Source organism: Saccopteryx leptura, chromosome 2 (assembly GCF_036850995.1).
Source record: "Saccopteryx leptura isolate mSacLep1 chromosome 2, mSacLep1_pri_phased_curated, whole genome shotgun sequence".
NCBI classification, from domain to species: Eukaryota; Metazoa; Chordata; class Mammalia; order Chiroptera; family Emballonuridae; genus Saccopteryx; species Saccopteryx leptura.
This window is the reverse complement of record NC_089504.1, coordinates 364,585,508-364,599,008: the sequence shown is the minus strand read 5'-3', so window position 1 is coordinate 364,599,008 and position 13,501 is coordinate 364,585,508. Positions and strand designations below refer to the sequence as shown.

Sequence of the window (13,501 nt, the reverse complement as noted above, 5' to 3'; positions counted from 1 at the left end):
CGCCGTTGGAAAGAAAAAGAAACATTCCATGTGAAATATATTTTTCCCCTTAGTTCAGTTTTACTTTTTAAATCATTACATTTTTTTTTCAGTGATAGAAATGGCCTTTTTGAGTGTGCTGACTGTGCGGCAGGCAGGTGTAACCGTTGAGTTCTTCACGAGCTTATGTGGTGTGACTCTCGCAGTCCTCTAACGAGGTGGTTACAGTTACGGTGTGCACTCTCTCTAGGTGACTAAACGGGGACATTCCAAAGGGATGTCACTTGGCCACGGTCCCGCTGACTGGTGGGTAGAGGGGTGCTGCTGGGATGGAAGCCCGGGTCTTTCTAAACCCGGAGTACGCATAGACATGAGAGAAAAGCGTGGCTCGACCCCGTGTCCTGAGACAACTTACAACGTCGGTGTTTCTTTCTACTCATACAGATGTTATCGCGTAAGGCTTCTTCTCGTGTGGCGGGGTTCACACTTAGTTCTGGAGCTACCCGAGGGGGGCTGTGGTTGGTAAAAGACCAGAGGTCCTGCAGATGGACGGGCGCTCCACGGGGCGGCCAGGGCGAGGCTGCTCTGGAGAGGAGCAGAGGTGGGGCGCCATCGTCCTTTCCCAGGGCTCCTCCCCGTCAGCCACGTGCACGTCCCACCTGTCGGGACCTCTGCTTGGTCCCATCGCACCGGGGGTGTCCTCGCACCTGCCCCCTTCTCTCCACCCCTGCCCCCTTCTCTCCACCCCTCTCCCCTTCTCTCCACCCCTGCTCCCTTCTCTCCACCCCTGCTCCCTTCTCTCCACCCCTGTCCCCTTCTCTCCACCCCTGCTCCCTTCTCTCCACCCCTGCTCCCTTCTCTCCACCCCTGCTCCCTTCTCTCCACCCCTGTCCCCTCCTCTCCACCCCTGTCCCCTTCTCTCCACCCCTGCTCCCTTCTCTCCACCCCTGTCCCCTTCTCTCCACCCCTGTCCCCTTCTCTCCACCCCTGCTCCCTTCTCTCCACCCCTGTCCCCTTCTCTCCACCCCTGCTCCCTTCTCTCCACCCCTGCTCCCTTCTCTCCACCCCTGTCCCCTTCTCTCCACCCCTGTCCCCTCCTCTCCACCCCTGTCCCCTTCTCTCCACCCCTGCTCCCTTCTCTCCACCCCTGCTCTCATTTCCTCCTTCCTCTCGCTGGGACCACTGTCTGCTGGGTTTTAGACATTTAATTCCTCTTTTTCACAGGTTTTTGCCATGGCCGACGTCCGGTCATTGACTCATTTGAGTTCCCAGAGCCGGCTTTCATTATGAACATATATATTTTGACACAAGAATCTTTGCAAAGCCCTGGCCAGTTGGCTCAGCGGTAGAGCATTGGCCTGGGGCATGGATGTCCCGGGTTTGATTCCCGGCCAGGGCACACAGGAGAAGCGTCCATCTGCTTCTCCACCCCTCCCCCTCTCCTTCCTCTCTGTCTCTCTCTTCCCCTCCTGCAGCCAAGGCTCCACTGGAGCAAAGTTGGCCCCGGGCACTGAGGATGGCTCCATGGCCTCTGCCTCAGGCGCTAGAATGGCTCCAGTTGCAACGGAGCAACGGCCCAGATGGGCAGAGCATCACCCCCTGGTGGGCATGCCAAGTGGATCCCGGTCGGGCACATGTGAGAGTCTGTCTGTCTGCCTCCCCGCTTCTCATTTCAGAAAATTTTTTTTTAAAAAAGAAAAAAAATTTAAAAAAGAAACCTTGTCACGTAGTTGTGAATGAGAAACAACAGAAAGGAAGTCATGCTAAATTAAAAATTAAAATGGAAAGCTATTCAGAATGAAGGCAGACCTCTGTAACATGGTCCATAAGGGCCTCCAGGGTTGCTCTGATCCCAAAAGGTTTGCTCTTTGTGGAAGGAAAGGTGTTAGGTGTAGAGATTTAGCCAGTAGAAATGACTCTTATTTGTTAGCGAATTCAGGGAAGACACCACAAGAAAGAGATGAAATAAATAAATAAATAAATAAATAAATAAAGGGGGGGGGGGGCGGGGAAGGACTTATTTATTCCGTGCAATCAGCAGAGTGAGGTCTGCCTAGGACGCGTGGGAACCAGGAAGGCAGGGACCCTCGGTCACAGCCCCCCTGAATCCTATAATTATTTTGGGCAACATGCAAGGATATTGTATTTTTTGTGCCAAAGAAATTATTATGGGGGCAGGTGCGAGGACACCCCCGGCGCGATGGGGGGGTAGGGGGGTTCCGGGGGGGGAGGGGGGAAGAGGGGTTCGGGGGGGGGGCTTGGGGAGAGTCGCCCGAGGAGTCCGGGAGGGACTGATGCAGCGGATGGAGTCCGCAGACGATGAGCTCTTAGGCCGATGACGGTGACCTGGGTCGCAAACGGAAGTCCTGGCCGAACCTGGGGGCTTGAGAACCTCTCGGACGCCCAAGGCGTCCTTGGTCTGTCCTTGGTCCCGGGGCTGAGGTCTGAGCGTCAGTCGGGGAAGGGCTTCCTAGGAGCCTCGGCCGCCGGCCCTGCGAGAGGCTACACCGCAGAGTGTGTGAACTGACGCGGCCGCTGACCACTTGGCCATCTCCTTGGCCGTCCCCAGGATGGGCTCTGGGCGGGGAGAGGGGGTCTGGCGAGGGCCTTCCTTTGCTCCTGCTCCACCGTGGCGTCCTGAGCCTCCCCCCCCCTGCCTTTCTCCCTGCGGCCGGAGGGTCTCTGCGTCCCCCCAGGTGCCGCCCCGCCCCCGCAGTCTCTTCTCCCTGTCCCGCTCTTCCCTCTGCCCGACGATGTCCTCCTCCCCCTTGTCACCGAGTCAGTGCCTGTTTCCCTGGGAAGGTCCTGTCCCCGGGGAACCTTCTCAGGCTTGACTCCGGGACTTGATGGGGCTTCCCTCAGGACGAGGTCTAATAGCGCCACGTGACCCCTCCTAGCAGTAGCCTCCTCTCGGGTGAAGTCTTGTACTTTGGGGGCTGACAGTCACGTGCTCCGGATCCTGAACCCCAGGTGCGCGGGGGTCTTGTGTACCCATCCCTGTACGCGGCACGCAGCGCCACCGTGTCCAAGACACAGCGGGTGTTCCCCAAGTGAACTAATGAATACAACAGCTCTCAGCTGCTTGACGCCCCCAGGATTCCTTCTGGGCCTGACTTTCCTGTCCCCCGTGCAGCGAAGGGCGGGACAGACGGGGAGCAGCTTGGGAGGCTGGGGTAGTGGGGGACAGGCAGGTGCACACGCGAAACATGATGGGGGTGCTGGGATTTTATTGGCTCTGGGGGCCGCTGGAAGAGTCTGAGCAAGGGGGTGACAGGCGCTGACCTGTGTTTTAGGAGGAGCGCTGTGGGCAGGTTGAGCCCGAGCTGGGAGGACCCCGTGGAGGGTGAGCAACGCAGCCTGACCGTAGAGCCAGTGGCACGTGGCTCTTCTGATGACCAGGGTCCCGGTATTTGTTTGTTGTTCTGGTCAACGCTCTAACTTTTTACAAAAGAGCCACAGAGCATGATCTTGAGTTTCTCATGTTAAAATACATATAGAACCTTTTTTTTTTTTTTTGTATTTTTCTGAAGCTGGAAACGGGGAGAGACAGACAGACTCCCGCATGTGCCCAACCGGGATCCACCTGGCATGCCCACCAGGGGGCGATGCTCTGCCCCTCCAGGGCTCGCTCTGCTGCGACCAGAGCCACTCTAGCGCCTGGGGCAGAGGCCAAGGAGCCATCCTCAGCGCCCGGGCCATCTTTGCTCCAATGGAGCCTTGGCTGCGGGAGGGGAAGAGAGAGACAGAGAGGAAGGAGGGGGGGGGGTGGAGAAGCAAATGGGCGCTTCTCCTGTGTGCCCTGGCCGGGAATCGAACCCGGGTCCCCTGCATGCCAGGCCGACACTCTACTAGCACTGAGCCAACCGGCCAGGGCTGAACTTTTTTTTTTTTGACAGAGAGAGAGAGGGACAGATAGGGACAGACAGACAGGAAGAGAGAGAGATGAAAAGCATCAACTCATAGTTGCAGCATCTTAGTTGTTCATTGATTGCTTTCTCATATGTGCCTTGACGGGTGGGAGGAGGCGGGGGCTACAGCAGAGCAAGTGACCCCTTGCTCAAGCCAGCGACCTTGAATTTCAAGCCAGCGACCTTGGGCTTCAAGCCAGTGACCTTGGGCTTCAAGCCAGTGACCCGTGCTCCAGTTAGTGAGCCTGTGCTCAAGCTGGTGACCTCAGGGTTTCAAACCTGGATTCTCTGTGTCCCCATTTGACGCTCTATCCACTGCGCCCCTGCCTGGTCAGGCTAAAATACATCTAGAACTTTTAAGGGAACAACTCTGCGGCTCCCACAGCTTGTACGACCCGTCGAGGACACGCAGCTCCAGGGACCTCCAGCCCTTCCCCGTGGGCCCACCCGAGGGACGCCCGCCCCATGCCAGCCCGCTGCTTCCTCGGTCACAGAAAATACTGAGTTGCCGTCAGTCCCGCCAGGATGAGGTGCTCTGACCTGCAGCGTGAAATACAGACCCTTCACCTGGCTTTCGGGCCCTCGGGGGCCTGTCGCCCGCCCCGCACCCCAGTGCTGTCTGTGCGGCCAGACCACGCCTCTCCACGCACATCTGGCAGCCACACCCACCCTTCTCCATTTGTGGGTCACCTGCACCCGCCCTCCCGCGCCTTCCCGGGCACGGCTCACCTGGAACGCCCCTTCCTCCAGCGGCCACCTAGCAAGGCCTCCCGATCCTCTGAGCTGTGTGAGTTCCACAGGCCGAGTGGCTTCAACAGTGGACATCTGTTTCCTCACAGCTCTGGAGGCTCAGAGCCCGAGGGGAAGGTGTCCGGCGGCAGGGCTGGCTCCCTCCGCGGCCTCTCTCCCCGTGTGTCTTCACGTGGTCGTCCCTGTCTGTGTGGCCCCATCTCCTTTCCTATGGCACCCGCCGTTGGATGATAGCCTGCACCCATGACCTCTTTTTATCTTGTCTCTCTGTACGGGCCCTATCAACAAATACAATCACACTCGGAGGTGCTGGGGTGAGAGCTTCATCCAGCACGGGACTTTGGGGGGAAGGGCACAGTGCAGCCCAGAACAGCTCAACTCCAGGCCCTCCCTGCTCTCCTGCCTCAGGGCCCCTTGGTGGACTGACTAACGCTCTGCGCCTTGGTATTCCTTCCTTCCTTCCTTCCTCCGAAACATCTAGAAACGGGACTTGAGTCCCCTTCTGTGTGCCAGGGATCCATCGCTGGGTGCCAGACACCCCGAGGTGAACACCAGGATGCCCACCCAGGCTGCCTCGGGGAGAGACAGACAGACCAGTTGTGGGGAGAGACAGACAGACCAGCTGTAGCAACTGCAGATAGATGCCCGCACTCCGAGGATGGGCGCCCAACCCAGGGCTGGGTCGGACCGAGCCGAGAGAGCTCCCGGGTCAGGACGCTTCCGCCCTGCCTGGAACGCCGACTGGGAGTTCCCGAGCCAGAGGGAGCAGGAAGGCAGGTGCAGCCAACGGGGGTGGCACGTGCGAAGGCCCGGGGTTGCGGAGACCGCGGGAGTTGCGCGAGACCGTGGTGGTTTGCGGGGAGCCCGGTGCGGGAGCAGGTCTCGGCCACGCATGCGGCGAGAACGGGGAAGAGGGGCTGCAGGGTGGGTGTGAGGCTGTGAGATGCCTGGCGCCTGGGATGAGGTCTTTTTCCTGAAGAGGGTGGTGGTGGTGGAAGGTTTATGAGCAGGGGACGGATGTGAGTGGACATGTGTTTCCAGAAAGCCTACTTCCTAGCAGCATGGCCGTGGCTGCGGCTCCGAGTCTAGGTGGGGGACCCAGCGGTCATGCCCGCCTGTCTGGCTCGGGGGACAAGGCGCAGAGGAAGATCTGGGCGAGGTTTTGGGGTCAGAGTGACAGGACTTGGTGGCTGGCTAGGTACAGAGGGGGCGAAGGGACAGGGATGGGGTCCTCCTCATGTCTTGGCTTCCGAGTCTCAGCGGATGCCCGTCTTGAATGTATGATTCGGGGACTTTGGCTTCGTGTGTGCCCCTGTGGAGCCACCAACCACCACAATCAAGATAATGAACATTTCCGTCACCCCAGAAAGTTTCCTCTGTGTCTCTTTATGGAAGGTCTCTTTCCAGGCCACCGCCCCCACCCCCAACCCTGTGACCCCAGGCAGACACTGGTCCACCACTGCCACTCTATGTCATTTTTGCCTCTTCTAGATTTCATATCAATGGAAGCATGTACTATGTTGTGTTCTGCCAGGTGTGGATATATTATAATTTGATGACCCATTCACACGTGTGTGTGTGTGTGTGTGTGTGTGTCCCCTGTGGATGAAGCTTCTGCCTTCTGGCCATTTAGGGGACCTGGCCAGTTGGTTCAGTGGTTGATCATCAGCCTGGCATGTGGGTGTCCTGGGTTTGATTCCTGGCCAGGGCACACAGGAGAAGCGACCATCTGCTTCTCCAACCCTGCCCTCCCCCTTCTCTCTCTCTCTCTCTTCCTCTCCCACAGCCATGGCTCGATTGATTCGAGCACATCGGCCCTGGGTGCTGAGGATGGCTCCGTGGAGCCTCCACCTCAGGCGCTAAAGATAGCTTGTTGCGAGCATGGCCCCAGATGGGCAGAGCATCGCCCTCAAATGGGGGTTTGCGTGGTGGATCCTGGTGCATATGGGAGTCTGTCTCTTTATCTCCCCTCCTCTCCCTTGGAAAAGAAGGAAAATAAGTTTGTTTTATGGATCATGCTTTTGGTGTTGTACCTAAGAAATCACTGCCCGACTTGAGGCCACAGTGGTTTTCCTCCGGTTTTCTTCCAGCAGTTTTGTAGTTTTCTTTAGGTTTCATGTTTCGGTTTATGATCTATGTTTAACTAATGTTTATTGTGGACCAGACATGGGGCCCAGAGCTGTGAAACCACGGGGGAATAAGACACAGTGCTTTGCTCAAAGATCACTGGGGCCGGGGAGTTGGAGGGAAGAAAAGTCAGTAGAATGTTGGACTGGCGTGAGGGGTCCGAGGGCACTCATGGTGGAGAAGCTGGACTGCCCGCTGGACAAGGGGCCGGAAACTGAGGTCTGGTGTGAGGGGTCGGAGGGCACTCATGGTGGAGAAGCTGGACTGCCCGCTGGACGAGGGGGCGGGAACTGAGGACTGGTGTGAGGGGTCGGAGGGCACTCATCGTGGTGGAGAAGCTGGACTGCCCGCTGGACGAGGGGGCGGGAACTGAGGTCTGGTGTGAGGGGTCGGAGGGCACTCATCGTGGTGGAGAAGCTGGACTGCCCGCTGGACGAGGGGGCGGGGACTGAGGTCTGGTGTGAGGGGTCCGAGGGCACTCATCGTGGTGGAGAAGCTGGACTGCCCGCTGGACGAGGGGCCGGGAACTGAGGTTTGTGGGAAAGCAGGGATCAGGTTGAAAGTAAGAATCAGGGTGGGAAGCCCTGTGTTCTGGGTGTGGAGTGGCCTTGGGGAGGCCTGGAGCGCGGAGGATTTCGCTGTGCTGGGTTTGCGGTGCGAGGTGCCCGGCAGGAGTGGGCGGAGCACGTGGTGTGCGTCACCTGAAACAAGAGGAGGTGAGGGCGGCTTCACGACGGGGCTCCCGCCGTGTTCTCTGAAGGACAGGGGACGGTCTTTCTTCACTACACGTCTCCCGCCGTGTTCTCTGAAGGACAGGGGACGGTCTTTCTTCACTACACGTCAGCTGAGCGAGTCTGTATCACAAGTGAGCCCGTCCTTAGGGGGCAGCCACCCGGCTGTTCCTTACTGTCCTCCATCCCACCCTGCAGAAGAGCTCACAGAGCTGTCCTTGGGGAGTGGCTCCCAGGACCACGCGAGGAACGTGAAATGACCAGGTGATCCCAGTGCAGCCTGCAACATCACCCCTCAGATTGGAGGCCTGCGTGCGTGTGTACATACGTACATACATGTATGTATTGCTGTTGCATATCCTTAAAACACAGTACTAGAAGCGTTTTATGCAGGGGAAGGACAGGGCCTATTCTGGGCACTGGATAAATTAACCCTGCAGAGCACAGAAGTCACGTCCCGTAGCCAGCTGGCCCTGCTCACCTCTGGGCTAGGAAAGACTGCCTCAGGAACATGACAGCAGAGAGTCATCAGCTGCATCCACTGCTGTGACTCAGTCCCTAGCAGTGGCAGGCGGGCGGCCGTGCCAAGTCTTGGGCTTTTCCCGTCACTCAGAGAGGTTCTCCACCGTGCCTCTGGGGTAGGCAGGCGGGCACTGCAGGTGCAAGTTTAGGTCCCTATAGAAGCTCCAAGAAAGTTGTGTCTTCCCTTCGCTCCTGTCTGGTGATCCCAGGAGGCACGGCCGACTGCTAGCAAGCTCAGCTGTGCATGGCCTCCCCTTCTGTCCCTCCCCTTCCTCCACCAGGCTGACCATGGCACCCCAGTCCTCACCACCCACCACCCACCACCCTGCAGACACCGCTCCACTGTCCCTGGGCCCGCAGGCGGGGGCTGTGCCCCAGCACACTGCCCCCCACCCCCACCATGCTTTCTTCCCACCTGGGACATGCCAGAGAGCCATGTCTCCAGTATGTCCCCAAGGACGCCATGGATGCGGTGGGAGACCTTAGAGCAGGGGTCCCCAAACTATGGCCCGCGGGCCACATGCAGCCCCCTGAGGCCATTTATCCAGCCCCTGCCGCACTTCTGGAAGGGGCACCTCTTTCATTGGTGGTCAGTGAGAGGAGCATAGTTCCCATTGAAATACTGGTCAGTTTGTTGATTTAAATTTACTTGTTCTTTATTTTAAATATTGTATTTGTTTCCGTTTTGTTTTTTTTACTTTAAAATAAGATATGTGCAGTGTGCATAGGGATTTGTTCATAGTTTTTTTTATAGTCCGGCCCTCCAACGGTCTGAGGGACAGTGAACTGGCCCCCTGTGTAAAAAGTTTGGGGACCCCTGCCTTAGAGTTTCTTGAGGACAGAGCTCTTTCAGTGTGGTCTGGGTGACTCAGTTCCTGCCCACCCCCTCACCCCCTACAGGGAGAGTCCCCCCAGGAGGCTGTCCCGTTCCTCAGACAGATGGACCGCCAGGGCCCTCCCCTCCTGGCCTCTGAGGCGCCTGGGCTGCAGCACGCGGTGTGGCCGGGGCCCGTGGGGACCCTGCTGCCCCCAAACTGCTCCAGCTCTCAGGGCTGCAGCACGCGGTGTGGCTGGAGCCCGTGGGGACCCTGCCGCCCCAAACTGCTCCAGCTCTCAGGGCTGCAGCACGCGGTGTGGCCTCTGGGCCCGTGGGGACCCCGCTGCCCCCAACTGCTCCAGCTCTCAGGGCTGCAGCACGCGGTGTGGCCTCTGGGCCCGTGGGGACCCCGCTGCCCCCAACTGCTCCAGCTCTCAGGGCTGCAGCACGCGGTGTGGCCTCTGGGCCCGTGGGGACCCCGCTGCCCCCAACTGCTCCAGCTCTCGGGGCTGCAGCACGCGGTGTGGCCGGGGCCCGTGGGGACCCCGCTGCCCCCAACTGCTCCAGCTCTCGGGGCTGCAGCACGCGGTGTGGCCTCTGGGCCCGTGGGGACCCCGCTGCCCCAAACTGCTCCAGCTCTCGGGGCTGCAGCACGCGGTGTGGCCTCTGGGCCCGTGGGGACCCCGCTGCCCCCAACTGCTCCAGCTCTCGGGGCTGCAGCACGCGGTGTGGCCCCTGGGCCCGTGGAGACCCCGCTGCCCCAAACTGCTCCAGCTCTCGGGGCTGCAGCACGCGGTGTGGCCGGGGCCCGTGGGGACCCCACTGCCCCCAACTGCTCCAGCTCTCAGGGCTGCAGCACGCGATGTGGCCTCTGGGCCCGTGGGGACCCTGCCGCCCCCAACTGCTCCAGCTCTCAGACTTCGGACTGCCTTTCCCAATGACGGCCGTCGCGACAGAACACCCCCCTCTCCCTGGCGCCGTCCTTTCTGAGCCTGTCAGGGGCCACAGGCCCCCAGAAGGACCGTACCAGCAGGGAAGACCACCAGCTCTGAGCAGGAGCAGGAGAGGAACCATGGTCCAGTCTGCATTTTTTTTTTTTTTTTTTAGTGAGAGAGAGAGACAGACAGGAGGAGAGAGAGATGAGGAGCATCCAGTTCATAATTGCAGCACCTTAGTTGTTCATTGATTGCTTTCTCATATGTGTTCTGATGAGGGGTGGGTGGCTACAGCTGAGCCAGTGACCCCTTGCTCAAGCCAGAGACCTTGAGCTCAAGCCAGCGATATGGGATCATGTTGATGACCCCACGCTCGAGCCAGCGTGACCTCGGGGTTTAGAACCTGGGTCCTCAGCGCCCCAGGTCGACGCTCTATCCACTACGCCACCACCTGGTCAGGCTGGATGGTTTTTTTCATCTATAAGTTCTATATTTTGCCAAAATCAAAATTTACTTTTATTATTCAGTGGGTTGTTCCCACAGCCCGTACATATACGCACTGTCAGACACTTGTCCAAGGACACCCTGTCTGCCGGGAGATGCAGGTGAGCAGAGAGGAGGGAGTAGGGGTGGGCACGCCCCTCTCGAGGGAGGAGCGATGAAGTGGTCCTGATGGAGTGACTGCTGATGGGGAAACCAGCCCCGTGAGGAGGTCCCATCGGTCGCTGGGGTGGGGGCTGGACCGTGAGGCTGGGGACGTCAACACCAGCGCTCTTGCCCTGGAATTGGAAGTGGGTTGTCGGTGGGATTTTTTCGTTACAATTCTTTTTTTTTTTTTTTTGTATTTTTCTGAAGCTGGAAACGGGGAGAGACAGTCAGACAGACTCCCGCATGCGCCCGACCGGGATCCACCCGGCACGCCCACCAGGGGGCGACGCTCTGCCCACCAGGGGGCGACGCTCTGCCCACCAGGGGGCGATGCTCTGCCCCTCTGGGGCGTCGCTCTGCTGCGACCAGAGCCACTCCAGCGCCTGGGGCAGAGGCCGAGGAGCCATCCCCCCAGCGCCTGGGCCATCTTTGCTCCAATGGAGCCTTGGATGCGGGAGGGGAAGAGAGAGACAGAGAGGAAGGACATGGGGGGGGGGGGAGGTGGAGAAGCAAATGGGCGCTTCTCCTGTGTGCCCTGGCCGGGAATCGAACCCGGGTCCCCCGCACGGCAGGCCGACGCTCTACCACTGAGCCAACCGGCCAGGGCCTCGTTACAATTCTTGAACTGCTCAGCCCCATTCTCCGCAAGGGGACTTGTGAGGGGACGCCCTCTGGTTACTCTGACGCGTCCCATCTGCCAGCTACGTGGTGCGGGGAGGGGGGCGTGTGTGGGGGGGACGTGGGACCCTGAGGCTGCACCTCTGAGTTTGCAGGGCTGGGGCTTCCTTCTTGCTTGTATTTTCCTTCGGCCAGAGGCCAGTGTGGCTTACGCAGGGTGAGCCAAGAGGAGACGGTGGACGGGGTGAGGGGAACTACATCGCACCTGGGGACAGGAGCTCCTGTCACGGGGTCCCCTGTTTGCATCTCTGCTCAGCAGTGCTGGGGGAGGGGATGTGTCCCCTCCTTCTGGGGGTTGGTAGTGCCAGAGCAGTGCAGCGGGGCCTGTGGGTGGAGGGCACCAGAGCTTGGCTGGGCGGGTGGGGCAGCATGCCCTGAAGCTCTTGCATTGTTCCCGGAGGAAACGGAGCCGACTGAGTGAGAACTGGCCGCCCGTTCCACTGGAGGCTGCACCGCTGACCTCACAGGGCTTTGCCTCTGGTCCCGTCCGACGTGGGGGCTCCAGTTAGGAACAAAGAAACAGAAAAGGTTGGATGAAAGAGGAGGTGCTGAGATCAGACATTTGAAATGATTGGGTGGGGTGGGGGGGTCCCGACGTTGATGGTTTCCCTTGGCTACCACTTTTCAAAGCACCTGCCATCAATTTAGTTATTACTCTGTGGACAAGGAAGACGGCTGAAATTTGAAACCATAGAAATAGAAAGTCCTTGCTGGTACTGCAAAACTAGGACGTTATAGAAAACATTTTAAAAAGCCACCCTTCAGGAATCATTCCAGGAAATGGATGTAACAGATGATTTTAGAGATTGGGTGTTGATTAACTTGAGGAAACGCAAGCATTTATGAGTAAATGAGATTAATATTTATTTATTTATTTAGCGAGAAAGAGAGAGAGAGAAACAGGAAGGGAGAGACGAGAAGCATCAATTCTTCGTTGCAGCACCTTAGTTGTTCATTGATTGCTTTCTCGTATGTGCCTTGACTGGGGGGCTCCAGCTGAGCTAGTGACCCCTTGCTCAAGCCAGTGACCTTGGGCTCAAGCCAGCGACCTTGGGCTTCAAGCCAGCGAATCACATGCTCAAACTGGTGAGCTCACGCTCCAACCTGCAACCTGGCGGTTTTGAACCCGGGTCCTCAGCATCCCAGGCCAACACTCTGTCCACTGCGCCACCGCCTGGTCAGGCCTGAGATGAACTTTTATATAATGTTCCTGTTGATAGATCAACAGGAGTATTATTTGGAGGTAATGACCTTAAAAGGCTCTGTATCGTATCAACGGGGTTCTCATCCTAAGAGCAACTTTGGGGATTTTGTTTTTGCCGTTGTTCAGAGACAGTTCTGTGTTGTGTATCACGTGTGAAGGAGTGTCACTACTTCATTGTTTCATTGTGTGTTTACCCATCAACTCAGCATCAACGTGGTAAGTGCCTCCTCCCACATGCACGGACGGCCCCATGCCGGGAGTGACACGATCTGTATTTGTGTTTTAAAATATTATTCATAACTTTTTTGTTTGTTTGTTTGTTTCTTTTTTAATGTCAGAATAAATTTAATTTTGTTAAAGAAATTACCATAAAAGTACGCTTGGACTTTATATTTTTTCCTTTAATATTTGACTTAATTATTATAACATATTTCTCAGAAATTTGTATGTAGTGCACCTACAATTATTTGTAGGATTTTTTTATGTGTGTCTTTTTTTTTATAAATAAATTTTATTAATTTTAATGGGGTGACATCAATAAATCAGGGTACATATATTCAAAGAAAACATGTCCAGGTTATCTTGTCATTCAATTATGTTGTATACCCGTCACCCTTATTCATAACTTTTAAAAATTGAACTGTGGTGAAAAACATGCAACCTGGAATTTACCGTACTAGCCATTTTTATGATTTGCATTTTTATTTTTTTTATTTTTTTATTTTTTTTCATTTTTCTGAAGCTGGAAACAGGGAGAGACAGTCAGACAGACTCCCGCATGCGCCCAACCGGGATCCACCCGGCACGCCCACCATGGGGCGGCGCTCTGCCCACCAGGGGGCGATGCTCTGCCCATCCTGGGCGTCGCCATATTGCGACCAGAGCCACTCTAGCGCCTGGGGCAGAGGCCGAGGAGCCATCCCCAGCGCCCGGGCCATCTTTGCTCCAATGGAGCCTTGGCTGCGGGAGGGGAAGAGAGAGACAGAGAGGAAAGCGCGGCGGAGGGGTGGAGAAGCAAATGGGCGCTTCTCCTGTGTGCCCTGGCCGGGAATCGAACCCGGGTCCTCCGCACGCTAGGCCGACGCTCTACCGCTGAGCCAACTGGCCAGGGCCGATTTGCATTTTTAAAGACGCTCTCCGGCTGCTGCGTAGGCATTGAGTACCGGGGGCAGGACGAGGGGGATTGTCAGGATACTGTCGCT

At 57.4% G+C, this 13,501-nt stretch overlaps 1 protein-coding gene and 1 non-coding gene across 5 annotated transcripts in view; one reads left to right on the top strand and one right to left on the bottom strand.

Annotated features, from left to right (window-relative positions):
• The window catches only part of LOC136392635 (adenosine receptor A2b-like), a 244,372-nt gene that overhangs the window by 24,237 nt on the left and 206,634 nt on the right, over positions 1–13,501 (top strand). The window lies entirely within an intron of this gene.
• Positions 10,949–11,024, bottom strand: TRNAG-GCC (transfer RNA glycine (anticodon GCC)). Its single transcript has one exon. It is a non-coding gene; the product is annotated as a tRNA-Gly (tRNA).